This window comes from Anser cygnoides, chromosome 2 (genome assembly GCF_040182565.1).
Source record: "Anser cygnoides isolate HZ-2024a breed goose chromosome 2, Taihu_goose_T2T_genome, whole genome shotgun sequence".
NCBI classification, from domain to species: Eukaryota; Metazoa; Chordata; class Aves; order Anseriformes; family Anatidae; genus Anser; species Anser cygnoides.
In genome coordinates, this window is record NC_089874.1 from 100,385,922 (window position 1) to 100,400,775 (window position 14,854).

Genomic DNA, 14,854 nt, shown 5'->3' on the forward strand with positions numbered 1-14,854 from the left:
ATAAATAATTATGTATTATGCTTGTAAAATTATTCTGAAGGCAGTTTATCAGGAAGTCTATCCCATTCTTCAGATCAACACACACAATAGTGTGTATATCTGTGTGTTTGTTTGCATTCATATTTATACATATATCTATGTATGTATATACATACATACATATGTATATACATACATACATATGTATATACATACATATGTATATGTATATACATACATATATATATACATATATATATATACATATATATATGTATACACACATACAGTGTGTGTCTGTTCAGTGTAAAGTGTTACATTAAGCTACATCAGCAGAATATCCAGCTCTCCTCTTTTTGTCCATCTAACCCTTAGAGTTTAGAAGTTTCACCAGCTTTCTAGTTTTCTTTAGTTGTATAGTTACTAAATGCTTCGGAGTGTCTGATTCTTAAATTTATGTTCCATACCTTTCTTTTTCGCTTGATAGACTAACAAAGAGTGTATAAATCAGAGTCTGTAATGGACACTGATTACAACTGAAGTTATGAAATCAGGATCATGACTTTACAATATGACACTGGTAATGGTCTATAGCTGATTTATAGCTCATTATTACCGCTCCTGTTTGTAATGTGTTGTGGAGAAAAAAGACATTAGAGTAATGGGAATTTGCCTGAATATGAAGAAAATAAAAATTCATTAAGCACTTCCTATGTGGCTGTATATAAATTGCACGGAATAAATCCATACACTTTTAAGATGGGTTACTTTGTAATTTTCTTGGCAGGCTTTAACTGGTTATTCCTTCATATTTGAATAAATGCTACTTAGTACAATGAAATACTTAAGGCATAGTAAGCTTTTTCTGCATTTTTATCTAGTTAACTAAATAAATTTGGTGATGAAATGATAGTCTGAAAGTTATAGACTGAATTATATACGTGCTTGGTAATTTCAACACGGTATCACAAGTGTTACGTGTTAAACTATGTGTCATGGAATCACGGTACATTGCATGTTACAAGATCAGCTTGGAATTGACGGGTACCTCTGTTTCATGACTTCATTTCATTCAGTGAATTTCAGAAGTGGACAATCAGTTAATACTAATAGCATTAAAAATTATCAGTCAAATACTTTATTCTAATAAGGCATAGCCAATAGCCGATACATATAGTTTGAAGTCTAATAAATCATTTGCCTGACGAACTGAAGATTTGTCTTTATGGTCCTGGAAAATTCAGAATTGTTGAAGGACCATAGCTCATCTGATCAGAAATCCTTAATCTGGGTTTCATTCTCTTAACGAATTCCACAAATAATTTGGAATTACATGAGAAGTTTCACACTTTATCTTCAATATCTTCACAGATTTTTTCTACGTTATTTCTGTTAACCTTCTTTCTTCCATTGATAGCTACATCCCCATGGCACAATCAAACTGATACCCTCGACAATGAATCTTGGGATAAAGATAATTGTTGAGGTTATAACTGATGAAGAAATATTATTTTGTTTCCAGAGGCTGACCTTTTATTTTCCATTTCAATTACTTCAGTACAAAGTAAAGACCTAGGCTTGTCTTCATATCAAACTCCAGCAGAATAACACAAACAAGAAAAATCATTTACTGCAGTTATTTTATCTACCATCACCACTAAAGACTAAAATGTCTTCACAGACTTTACAATCTGTTGAATGAAATCAGACCTATTTTTTACCTTTATAGACATTGTTTCTGTTTCAGAGAACTCTTCATAGCAATAAAAAATATACAAGAGGTGATAAAATTAAATATTATAATTTTTACTGTCACAATAGGCTACTGTGTTGCCTATGAATGACAACGCTCATTTTACGACATCAAAAATTGTGAAATAGTGATAAAAGAGTCATTTAATATTACAGACTTTGCTTATTTCTACTCTTATCTTCACTTTCTTAATGCTTCTCTGGTGTAGCACTTTTGAGAAAAACAATAGTGATTGATATAAGAACAATTTGTTAATGTACTATATAGTTATGATGTTATAAAATCAATATTTAACTTCAAAGAAAATTATTACCTCAGTTCAGCATGACAAAACAATATGTTTAAAAATCAGCAAGGCTTTATTAGTTATACTGCTGAATTGAAATCTAATTTTGTTACACCATTTATTTTACCTCTTTGTGAAATAAAAAGAGTCAGAAACCAAATACCGTGTCTCAATGCATACATTTTTACTGATGTCAGAATGTAGAAAAACAGAAATAATGAAGCATAATAAAGAGATTTAGGGAAGACTGATATGAATTAAGTTTATCTCAGCCTGCTCTAGTTATTGATTTCACTTGTCCTTTAGTCTGTGGAGTAGAGCTTCATAGTAAGCTCCATCCACTCATGTTAACAGCAAACAAGTGAGCACAGTGACCCCAGCTTCCTTTTCCTTTTTTCTTTTTTTTTTTTGGCATATTTCATTTCAGATGTAGCATAAAGAGAAATTAGAACTTCTTCCAGATGTTGTCTCACTTCTTGGAGAATTTAACCTTTGGGGATATTTAAGCTCCATTCTTCTAATCCATGCTGGGGTTTATTTAGTTCTTCTCTTTTCATTTCTGTAGCATGCTCTGGCTGGTGACCCAGCAGAGTTTACAGTCTGTCAGGCAGGATTAAAGCTAGGCAGCATGTTTATCTGCACAGTTGCCACCCTGGTCGCATCCTTAATCTTATTATGCGAACAACAGTTAAAAAGTTAAAAGCATGGCCACGTCCAGTGATCTCATGTGAGTGTGCCTCCACTTAGAGTCATACAATGTCATCATGGTCACAGGGAAGCACTGATGCTTGTCGACATTGTGGCTGTATCCTCTTCCAAGTCTTGAAAGGGTCTCTGCTGAGAACCGACTGATTGCAGGTCACTGTTGGGGTCAGCTATAACAGAGTGTATCAGCCAGTTCATTTTGGCATACAGCTTAATGCAGAACAGAATGTCAACTGAGATTAAGACTGGTTTACATAGATGACAACTCTCTGTTAAAAGGCAGTGATCCCAGGAAATCTTTTGGCATCTCAGGCAATATTTTATCATATGATAAATGGGCTTACACAACCAGATTTATTGGTATATTTAATACTTAAAGATGTAGGCAGATTTATAGCAAAGTTTTCTCAGCTGCTTTAATGGAATAGCAAACAGTAAATGTATTTCAGCATTTTTAGAAATGCCTATAAGGGCCTGCCTACTTTTAGGTACATAAAACATTCCAGGCACAAGGAAAATTGTGAGAAAGGAGGAAATATTTATGGAAACATAACAGATATATGGATAATTCCTTGTCTGGATAAAAAAAGGATGATCAAAGAGAATCCCTGCTTATTTGACATCAATTCATGGTTCATCAGTGTAAGATCTGATAATCTTTTATTGATATTCTCCATATTTTTTTCTTCTTTAATTTGAATAACCATATTGAAAGAAGTAAATGTGCATTCAATTTTCTAGTAAATTGCTAGTTTCTCTTTTAGTTGTATGCCCATAAAAATTCTGATTAAAATCCATGCAGTGATTCATGGTCCACAGCACTCACATTGTAGTTCTCATAAACAGAGTCAGGCATTAACAGTTTCATACACCTAGCAATTAACATACAGGAAAAGAAATCTGATATAGAATGCATAACACTAAAAGCAGAAAGTATAATTATTCTTTAACAATCTATATTCTTACAAGATTTAATAAGGAAATTAAGATTGCCATCTTGCATTAGGCACATTCTCCTACTAAAAGTTATGACTTGGTAGGCAATATTACTTCTGTGTATAGTCAGTATGTTTGCTTTAGAGTATGTTAGTTTAGTCTTCATTTACCATAACACAGAGAATAGTAAATGACATGTCAGGTTTTAAACATTACAGAAGAAAATCCATGGGCAACAAAGAGTTACTGACCAAAGACTGGTATTGAAATATGTTTTCTTCTTATAAATTCTAATAATAAGGGAAAAAAATACATTTATATTTTATTTTTTTTTCTTTTAAAAGAAATTCAAGAAATATGAACAAAAAATTAAACTAAAAAAAAATTGCAGCCTGTACTCTGCATTTATACGCACCACCACTAGCTATATAAATGATTACATTGCTTTTCTTGGGACTACACACTTATAGAATGTTGCATTGTATATATGGCCAAGCTTAATGAGACACTTTCCAAATATTTTGTACAAGAGTGTGAGAAAGAGAAATACAAATTTTCTAATTTGCAATAGTATAAATTTATCCTCTTTAAATTCATTTTACAACCTAGAAGTTTATCTTTCATTTTTACTATTTAAAGCCACTGAACATAATTAATTTGTATCCATAAATTTAAATGGCTTGTTTTCACTCTGTTTAGAAATTCATGACAAAAAGTTCTGAGATCTTCTCTTTATGCAGACTGTAGGATTTCCTCGTGCTATGCATCTGGAAAAAAGAAATGCAGTAGACAGCTTTGAAAGCTAAGAATGAATTTTTGAATTGAATAAAAAATGGGTAAAGAATAAAAGAAGAAAAGGGGGGGGGGGGGGGATGGGGGAATGGAGGGAAAAATATACTTCTATAGACCGAATTCCTTTTATTTAGATTACTTCACACTATTTTAGAATACTCTTTGCAGAGTACAGGTGAGTACTTTGGGATCTGAAGTATCCAAGGGGTAAGGCTGGTACTCACTGGGTGAGAGAAGTGCTAGCTCTCATTGGAAATCTGACCAGCTCCTCTTTCTGTGAGTGTGATACCACAATCAATGGCAGCCATTTCCAAGGGGAAAGAAAAAAAAAAATCCCACTTACTGATTTTTTCATCACTGAGTAAGTCCTAGGGACTTGACATGCTGTAAGCAAAACCGTCTTACTTTAACCCCCATTTATGAATTAAAATGATCATGATTTTGCTGCTATGATGATTAAAAAGTTAGTCATGCTCTACTGAAGCTGATATAAATAACTATCACTTAGATAACTCTGCAAGAAACATTTTTCTATTGTATTTAACTGAAAGGGTTCAACAATTTTGTCTTGCTGAATGAACATTACTCATGATTCCAAACCCAGGAGCATGTCCACATCCATGTGAGCTCAATCATATCATTAGGAAGGAAAAACTTAGATGCCAAATTAGTATATGCACAATGGCTCAGAACCCACTATAAAAATTCTCTAAAATCTGAACTAATGAATTAGCTTCTATAGGAAAGAGATTGGCTTACACTCCTTGCAAGGAATAGAAAAGAATGTAAGACACCTGCTAAACAGTAATATACGTCATTTGGAAAGAAGAACCCCACTCTGATGTGCTAGTATTGAAATTTTGAAATAGGTTGAATTTGAAGTAAAATTTTCTTTGTACTAATACCTTAAAATTTAACTTAGGATCCTTAAATTCAAGTGTATTCTCGACACTTGAATCCAAAGACATCAACTGTGTTGAAAGAGGTGGCCGGGACAGAGAGACAGCAAATGGCAAGTGGGTTATGTATACAGATCTATAAAATCTAAGTACCACTAACGATTTAAAAAAGCTGAAAAGAGATAGCTTTTAAAGGTTTTGTATAAATTGTTATAATTGGAACCTTAGCTCTGTCTGCAGTATTTAATGTCACTTAAGTGTTTTCATTGTCACATTGAGAATTTTCTCACATTTCATCTCCTAGCCTCCAAAAGGTAGGAGGGACAGCAGCCTTGGTATCTGCACTCAGAAAAGATCTCTGGCAAATTTCAAAGCAGCCATTTAAAGCATTTTAGTGAGAGGGGACCTAGCAACAAAATAGTTTTTTGTCCTTATAAAAAATTCTGCAATTATTGAAGTGCTCAAATATGCTGAAAGAGCCACAAAATCCAAATCTCAGAGAGAAATAACCCTCTGCAAGGGAAAATGCCATTCAATGCTCCATAAAGCAGTGAATTGCTAGAGGTTTAAGACCTCTGAAAGTCCTCTTTTCTGCACACAATTGGTGTGACTGCCAAGAGAATTTTAAAAAGTTGTTTTAAGTGTAGAGGAGCCAGAAAACTCTACAAGAAGAACAAGAGAGATTAATTGTAGTACTGCTGGAACAAACCTGTACGTAAGCTGTTCAGGATCCAAATACAGCAAAAGGATCATCTGCTTTGAAATGTGATCTATCTCTGTTAGATCTTCCACACAAGGTACTGGAGACCCAAACACTTCTGGACATTGTCAGGTGGAAAAGAAACAGTAAGGGAGAAGGGCGATGCTCCAACAAACAAAATCACATATAAAGCAAGTGTTTTAAGAGAACATGAAAAATGTAAACTGAAACATTTTCTTATTTTCTTTCCCACCAACAGGCCTTTTTTTTTTTTTTTTTTTTTTTGGTTCACATCATTCCACATATTTCAGTTACAAGTAAGACAATGGTTGGTACTTAGATGCTTCTTCAGCTATTGCAGATGTATTCCATACATCTAGGCTTATGTTTACACACCTTTTAAAGTAGGATTCCATTTGTACAGATTTTTGAACCAATTTTATGTCCTGTTTTCTAAATGTTAGTATTAGATATAATGTTTGGGAATTTTACAATTCATTATGGTAACCACAGAACTACAAACAGAATTTGCAATCCTGCTAACACCTTTTGTTCTGTGAAGTTATTGTAAAAATACTACTTGCTAGATATTTGTCTAAAAATCTTTAACCCGCATACTGAACTAATTATCTGAGGATTTTCTTTCTGGAAAATATCAGTTTGTTTCCTTCTTCTTGTTCCTGACTGAAAACACACTATTTACTTTAGATTATAATTTGCATAGATTCACCTCATGTTGCTAGTACAAGCTACAATAATAAACCTTCTGACAGATCAAATCAAAAGAGATGTCACAATAAAAAAAGAAGAGAAAAAAAAAGTAGAATTTCTGTAGGTAATGGAAAATAGAAGAGACTTCTTAGAGCAAATGGATTTTACAGCTGTAATGCCAAAATTGCAAAACCAACAAAGAACTTAAACAGGGTAAAACCTTTTCATTTTGTAAATATCTTTCAAAACTTTTTAAAGTTATTGGATCTAAATAAACCATCAGCAAAAAAATAATATTATTAAAATAATGAAATGTTAATTTTGTTTTAGGTAAACTTTTGTCCCATTTAATATGTCACTCAATTTCGCTATAACATGGAGTACTACACATGGAAACGAGTGCTTCAGAGTAGATCTTCAGAGGTCTGAGGTGTGTAGTCAACCACGCTGGTAAATGAGCTGAGAAATCATAAATGCTAGCAAAAAAAATAGTGCTAACCTACACATGCAGTACAATAATAAATTAATTCAGTGTAGGAAAATCATGAGAAGAGATCAAATAGATGTATGGGGTGAAGGTTTTCAAGTAGCAGGGGATGCAGGTCTCCTCTGTGAGGAGAGGCTGGGGCTGTACCATGCTGGACACAGGCTTAAATACTTGCCTTCTTTGTTTCTCAATACCCAAACTGGTAATTAAATATTTATGGTAAAATGGCAATAAATTAAGCTAAATTAGCCTAGATGAGTCTCTTTTTCTCAAGACAATAGATAGAGCATAATTTTGGTTACAGATCAGTTATTTGAATTACATTGGCCTGAGAAATAGATTTAATCTGAATTTCATTTTTGCTTCTAATGATAATTTTGTCCTTAAATTTAAGCAGCCTGGATTTGTCAAGATCTTTATTAATGCCTTGCAATTGTGTAGAGATTTTCATGCTGAAATATCCCCAAATATTTTATAAATTATAGCCTACTGGACGTCCATCTTCCTGTCATTTCAGTATAGCCAGCAATGAAAGGTAAAGAATAATTTTTTGCAATAGAGATGACAGACATGCATAATTTTCACAGGCATTTCATTTTTTTCATGCCATTCAACATAATTTTTTCAACTGATTTTTGGAAAAAAACACACACCACAACACCATACACTGACTGCCTTCCAGGAACAAGAATTCATTACTGGAAAATTACCTCGAATATCTTCTCAGAAAGAACATTTTGTGGAGTCAGTACGGCTAGAGGTGGGAGCAGGAGTCATGAGGCTGTCCTGCACGTGTCTCTGCCATGCCTGCAACTGGGGCTCACCAGGGCAGGAGAGAGCTTGGATGCTGAATAAAGCAAATCATGGCCAGCTTCTGTGATGCTGAGAATCAGCTAACGATTTCAGAGAACTTCCTGCCAACAGCAAGGAACCACTTCAGATTGCCTACACGTGCTCTGAGAGGTAGCCAGGGAAGAATCATGACACCCAAAGATTTGGCGCAATTTCCCACACTGCCAATCTGTTAGATATGGTGGTGGGTTATTATCGCCCTATATCACACAGTAATTTCTCATATAGAATACTAGCAGCCTGCTAAGGAAATAGTTACGTTCACATACAGTTTTCCCAACCTTCTGCAGAATGCTTTCTTCATTCACAATACAGCAGTGACCTCTTTTTTTTTTTTTTTTTTCCTGAACTTCAGCTCAGTAGGAGAGAAAGAACTTTTGCTTACATTTGTAAGTTCTGGGAGAAATATAGTTTAGTCTATTGTATTTTAGTATTGGGTCTATCCGAAACATCTCTGAGAAAAAACAGTATTCTGTCCTTGGGCAAAATTCAGAAGTGTATGGTACACTTCGCAATCATACACTGTGAGGCAAGGTACTCTTCATGGTACTTGGTGAAAACAAATAAATATATAAACTCAATTTTCTTTCACTGGAACTTCATATAATGGAATGTGGCAGCCATTTTAACAGTGCATTGTTTTCTGAGCATTTTGGGAGTGATCATTGCTCTCATATATCTGCTAGATAAAGCATATTCTAGCATATTCTTCAACAAATTTTTAACATCTCGGAATGAGGTTATAACAGCTTGTGACTAGACAGTTAAGAAATATTGCATTACATAAATTTAATTTTCAGTTTGTTTTTTTAAAAAAATCTAATTGACTGTATTGTATAGCATGTGTCAAATAAAACAATATATTCAGTTACTTTTTCACGTTGAGGACAAGTGAGCACCTAAGGTTAAAATTTTCAGGTAACAGTGCATGCAAATTTCAACCTTTACCTATACAAATAGAAAAAAATAGAGTATTTTAGACAGAACATCTTATATTTCCTTTTAGCACTCTTTGTCTTTTTAAAATTAGCATAAAAATTGCAAAGCCATTATATGAATAATTCATATTGAAGTCATCCTGGGCCAGATTTTCAGAAGCAGATTTTTTGTTGTCTTCATGCTCTGAATGCAAACATAAATGCCCTTAAGTGGAATATGTGTCTTTGTACACTGGTTATACGTTCAGTGGTTTCACAGAAATGGAAGCATATTCCCTACTCTGCTCCTTAAAATTGTACAACCTAATGATTAAAAAAAAAACACAACACAAACAAATAAACAAACAAGCCAACAAAACCACAGTGATATGAAGTTCTATCATAATTATTTTCTGGTCCTTTCACCCTCTGGTCATTAGAGGTGGGTTATTTGCTAATTCACGTTGACATTTCTCTAACCCTCCTAGTTTCTTGTCCTCAGCAAATCTGTTGAAGTGCATCTGACAAAGGAAGCTCAGGGTGATGAATAATCCATGACTATCAGGGGAGATGACTGGGAAAAAGGGGAGAAATGTAACTATTCTCTGCTTTAAATGCTTAAATTCAGTGAGATGTCTCAATCTGAATCAGATTCATTTATTCATTTATTATCTCACTGTTTCTCTTCTACAATAGTTTGCTTTCAGTTTTCAGGACATTTCTGGAAAGTTTATTACTGAGCTTATTACCATAAATTGGGAAGTTGCAGAAAAGATGAGCTTCCAACTCCTGTTTTTTGGTTGTTTTTTTTTTTTTTTTCTTTTTTTTTTTTTCTTTTTTTTTTCCCCCGAAAGCATTTGCTCCTGATGGATGTAGGTTACTGATTTAGGCTATGTTATTTTCCTCACATATTACGTATGAACCTTTGATCTTAGTGTCCTTAAGTGTCTGAGGGAATCACATAGAAATTAGAAAGGTCATTGATAATGAGATAACTTACTGTCCTTGTTCTTTTAGTTAACGATTAGTGATTTAATCCTGATTTTCAAATACACTACTAGATTGTACATAGTGCTCTAATCATTTAGACTAATTAATGCATTATATCTGCTCTTTTCAAATATTTGTTTCAATTACCTATTGAGAGGCAATTGTGGGAGGAAGAGAAGGTCTTTGTCAAATACACCAATATTTTCTTTGCTGGTGGAAGAGAATGGCAAAATAACAAATAATTTTCAATGAAGGAATAGTGAAGCAAACCCCTTATCATCCATGTTAAAATCCCTTGGTTTTGGTACTGCAGATATTGTTATCAGTGTTTCAGAGTATTCTAATTGATTAGTTATAATTACGACTACACAAACACATCAAACCACAGTTCTTTTACTCATATACACCTTTCTAACCAATTGGCTGGCTTTGCCTGCTCCCTGTGCCAAAGCATGATTGTTCCAGAGGACCTGGTGCTAGTTCAACTACTATTAATTTTTAATTATTACAATGCCAGTACTTTTAAAATCTATTAGATACACAGATGGATTCAAGTTTGGCATGAGGCCCTCTACATAAGTACTGTACAGGTGCAGGAAGGGCCAATATTTATGCCCACTATTCATTTACCCCAGGTTTCTGTGTCATTTCACGGCCTCCTCTTTCTATGTCTGGATTTGGTCCATGTCCCACTCCAGTATGAGTCTCCATGGGACATAAATAAATCAAACTAATTCTCAGGTAAGGTATTTGAAATAAAACAGTCTAATGCAGCCCAGATACACCACCTGAAAGACAGTGAAAAAGTCCATGAAAGTACAGAGAATTAACTTACCAGAGAATGTGGTTGTTAAAAACTAAGTCATCAAAATTTTTTCCTTAGATTTACAGCTAGCAGCATTTGGGAGGGGTTCACTGGAGGAGCTAAAGAGAGAGGTTAATTAGATTTATCTTCCAAATTTCATTTTAAACAAGGGAAGATCTGAGGGTCTTAGGAACAATTGACCCATTTAAAAATATTTAAACAAACAAACAAACCATAAAGTAGCTCTGAAAGAGCAGTTCAAATGTTCAAAGTTGGCTAAAATCATGAAGCCTTACATTTGAAAGTGATTGCCAGCTTTAAAACTAGGTGTTTGCATCTACATTTAATGATGCAAAACTACCGGAGGGTTAAAAATCCATAAATCCATAGCTTTTTCTGCAAAGTATTAAAAAAATCCAAGGGGATTTTTTGCAACTAAAAGTAAAATTAAGCTATTTTTCTAGATTTTAAATTTTCACTCCTGTAGAAGATAATATTTATTTCTTCTACTAGCTTTATATATTTCAAGGACTCTTTGGTGCCATGGAGCACTAAACTAGAAAATATTTCAGACTGTCTCTAAGAAATAGCAGCTGAATTTTTCACAAAATAATGTTTGGTGCAATTTATCATAAATCTAAATTAAAGGAGGCTCCAAGAAAGGACAGCTGATGAACCTTAATTTTTCCACAAGTTATAAGGCCACACATAAACCCTTATCACAGCGCAGCTGTTTACACTCATGCTTTGCTAGTAGTAAGTTGTTTATGTAAAATACTCTTACATCAGTTTCAGTAAATAACTCCTAAATAGCTCAGCAGCTCAGGTTTCAATCTTCTGTGATGTGGTAATTCTATTAGACCTCCATCCTAACATTATTTCCACTGTTCCTTTCAGTACTGGTGTATTTTGTTTCTCTGACCAGTCAATCCCATTTTCAGGAGCCAGTCTTTCATATGGCTCAGCTTTTCCAGTTTTTGAATGCTGTTGTATGTTCCTAAGTTTTTTTTCTTACACTATTATAGAAAGCTCATATTCATCCTAAGAATAATTAAACTGTTACTTGTCTTCTGTGAATCTACACTTAGAGAAACTATATTTCAGCCTTTCACTCTTTAGGCATTTCTTTCAACTTGCTAGTGACCTTCACTTCTGCTTTCTGAAATGTCTTCCATTTAATTGACCCTTTTTTTCTTTTTTTTTTTGTTGTTTTGTTTTTAATCTGTTAATTTGACATTAGACACCTCAGTAGTTGACTTTTTCTTGTACAAGTCTCTGTCTGTAATTATCTTTCTGTTCTTTGACTTAAAAAAAAAAAAATGTGTTTGTGCCCTAAATCTCTACTGGTGACATTTCCTGCAGTAAGCTTGATAACATCGCATATAACTGACATTTCTTCCAACACCTTCTCCTTTCCTGACAATTAGTTTCCAGGGTTCCCACAATGAATATCTGCCAACTGTATTCTTTCATTTCCCCTGATTTAAACAAAAAATAAGTTCATCAGACACCCTCTCTGGGCTGCTTCGCAGCATCCCAGGGAGAGCCTAACACCGTGAGCTAGGGAACATAGCCTTCCTGTTACCCTTCCACTTGCCATTTGGCTGCAGTAGGTCTGTCCTCCATGAGACAAAGGCACTTTTACATACATAAGCCTTCAGTTGCAAGTTCACTACAGTAACCTTAGACTCTGCTTGGTTCCTGTCACATTCTCTCACCAGGATCAGCAGAAGGACTCCAGACCCATATAAAAGGTGCAGCATGAGAATTTCATATGAAGAATCAAAGGATCAGGCCTACCACACCAAGTCCCCTGCTCCACGGCAGCTTCTTCCCAGACAATGGGGTTTTGTTCCACTCTACTTAGTTTTTACAGGGTATTTTTATCTGGTCTTTTAAAACCTGACTTCACTGACTCGTTTCCCGTAGCAGTTCCTTGAGCACAGCTGAAGTTAGTTGCAGTTTTCTCGTGATATGTTACTTAATAATTTTATCATACCAAAATCAATTTTATGTCTAAGGTAGATGATAAATACAGTTTGCTTTCCAAGACACAGATGAAACATGAGTCTTTGCATAGGCTTTGCTTAGACAATACACTCTAATGTGGATTTAATGAGCTATATAAAAAAATAATATTCGACATGATTCTTTCAAGATCTATTAAAACATTTTCACATGACATGAGACAAAGCAGGAGAGGCTGGTATTTGCAGCTTCTCTTCTCAGATTTAGTTCCCAGGTAAAACAGTAACCAGAATACAAAGAAGTAGGTTAATGCTGTGAAAGAAAAAAAAAATACTAATGGTACCAAGAAGAACCCTGCTTTTTTCAGCTTTATCAGCAGATAAGCATAAAGAAAACTGCATTTGCTTTTATAAAAGATTTCCTGTTTCTACAAATGATTTACTGTTGACTATTTGTTAAATTACTTCCTGGCAATGTCCTTTCCCATCTGTATACAGAACCTTCCCAGATAGACAAGTAGTGTGTCCAGACCAAGTTAAATCAGAGAACAGGTTGAGCAGGTTGAGTGATGTGGGATTACAGAGGTTCACAATATCCCACAGCCAAACAAAGGAAAAGCATTTTCTCGAGAGCGTACTGTAGGAAAAGCTTAAAAAAATCAAACACATTTAGAAGGTCTACCTTAGCAGTCTGAACAAGGATTTATTAATCCCGAGACAGTTTTCAGCTGTGTGATATCCTCGGAAAGTGCTGCTATCAACTGTGAGCCGTCAAGACCGGGGGATCAGCAGGTTTTCAGATCTCTTCCCTCAGATTCTCCTCCCCTATTTTTCAGGCAAAAGCCTTCATCTGAGCTGCTTATTCAAAGCATCAACAGATAGCATTTTTTATTCTAGTACTTTATATGACTGGTGCTTCAGAAACTTTTTTTTTTTCCTTCTGGAATGACATAAGAGAAAATAAAGAGTTTATTTCAAAGAGAATAGTTTGTTTCAAAGGTCGGTACAAATTCCAGGTTTCCAGGTCAGTACAAATTCAGTAAATCTCTGAATTTGTTACCAAGGAGTTTCACAATAATGGTATGCCAAGAAAAAAAAAAGGAGGGGTGTGTGTGTGTGTGAAGTTCTCTCTCCCTCTCTCTTTTTTTTTCTTTTCTTTGTTTTTTGATTATTGGAATATACATCCATGAAGATGTAATTTTAAATGTCAGTGCTGTAAGAGGTTTTACCTTCAGCTGAAAAACTCTATTTCAGTTCCAGCTGCTCAATATGATGACCAAATATTAATAACATAAAACAGTAAGAATACTTTAGTTCACCTTATTGATCAAATGAAATCTCTCTGGCTATCAAGAAACAGCATAAAAATTCCCCCAAACTAATAAAAATTTTATTATTTTTATCTTGGTGAAGCAGGATTCTTCTGAGATATTTATGTTTTAGTGACGATCAGGAAAATGGATAAGATACATAATGTGCAATGCAGATGATCAGACTTCTTTTTGAAGTCTTGCATATTAATTCAATTGTCAAAATATGGAACTGAACACGATATGACCTCAAAACATTTTCCATTTTCACTGTTTGTGCAGAAAAAAAAATAATAATAATAATTAAAAAAGAAAGATGCTACTGTGAGGCAGAAAGATTTACTGTAGAGAATCACAGGCTACAAGACATACATGAAGCACCTGTTCATCTGGTATAAACTGATATATATTGGCCATTTTATCATGCCCAGCAGTACACTGCCCTTTACAACCACGTTTTGCCTACAACTAGAATAGATTCAGACTAAAGAATATTCTCATAATGCATGGATATCTTATCCCTGAGATATAGTCCTGGGGACCAATTGCTACGGTACTTGTATGGGCTCATGTATGTGGGAAGGTACAAAATGTACACATAGTGCAGTGAGCTGGCAGTATGAGCTGTTGAACAGGAATGCCAAAATGCTCTACTAATAGTTGATAGATGTACTAGACAACATAATTTTGTTTCCTTGATTTAAATGTGATCAGAAAGGAAAGGTGTACAGAGGAGAGGCGTCTCATTTTTCACTGCATGTTTTG

General features: G+C 34.4%; 1 long non-coding RNA gene across 1 annotated transcript; it reads right to left on the reverse strand.

The window, feature by feature from the left end:
- Positions 1-1,262: 1,262 nt before the first annotated feature.
- Positions 1,263-14,093, reverse strand: LOC106035971 (uncharacterized). Its single transcript, XR_007166857.2, has 4 exons — positions 13,462-14,093; positions 10,843-10,931; positions 6,060-6,168; positions 1,263-4,426 (listed from the first exon to the last, which is right to left on the reverse strand). It is a non-coding gene; the product is annotated as an uncharacterized lncRNA (long non-coding RNA).
- Positions 14,094-14,854: the final 761 nt, after the last annotated feature.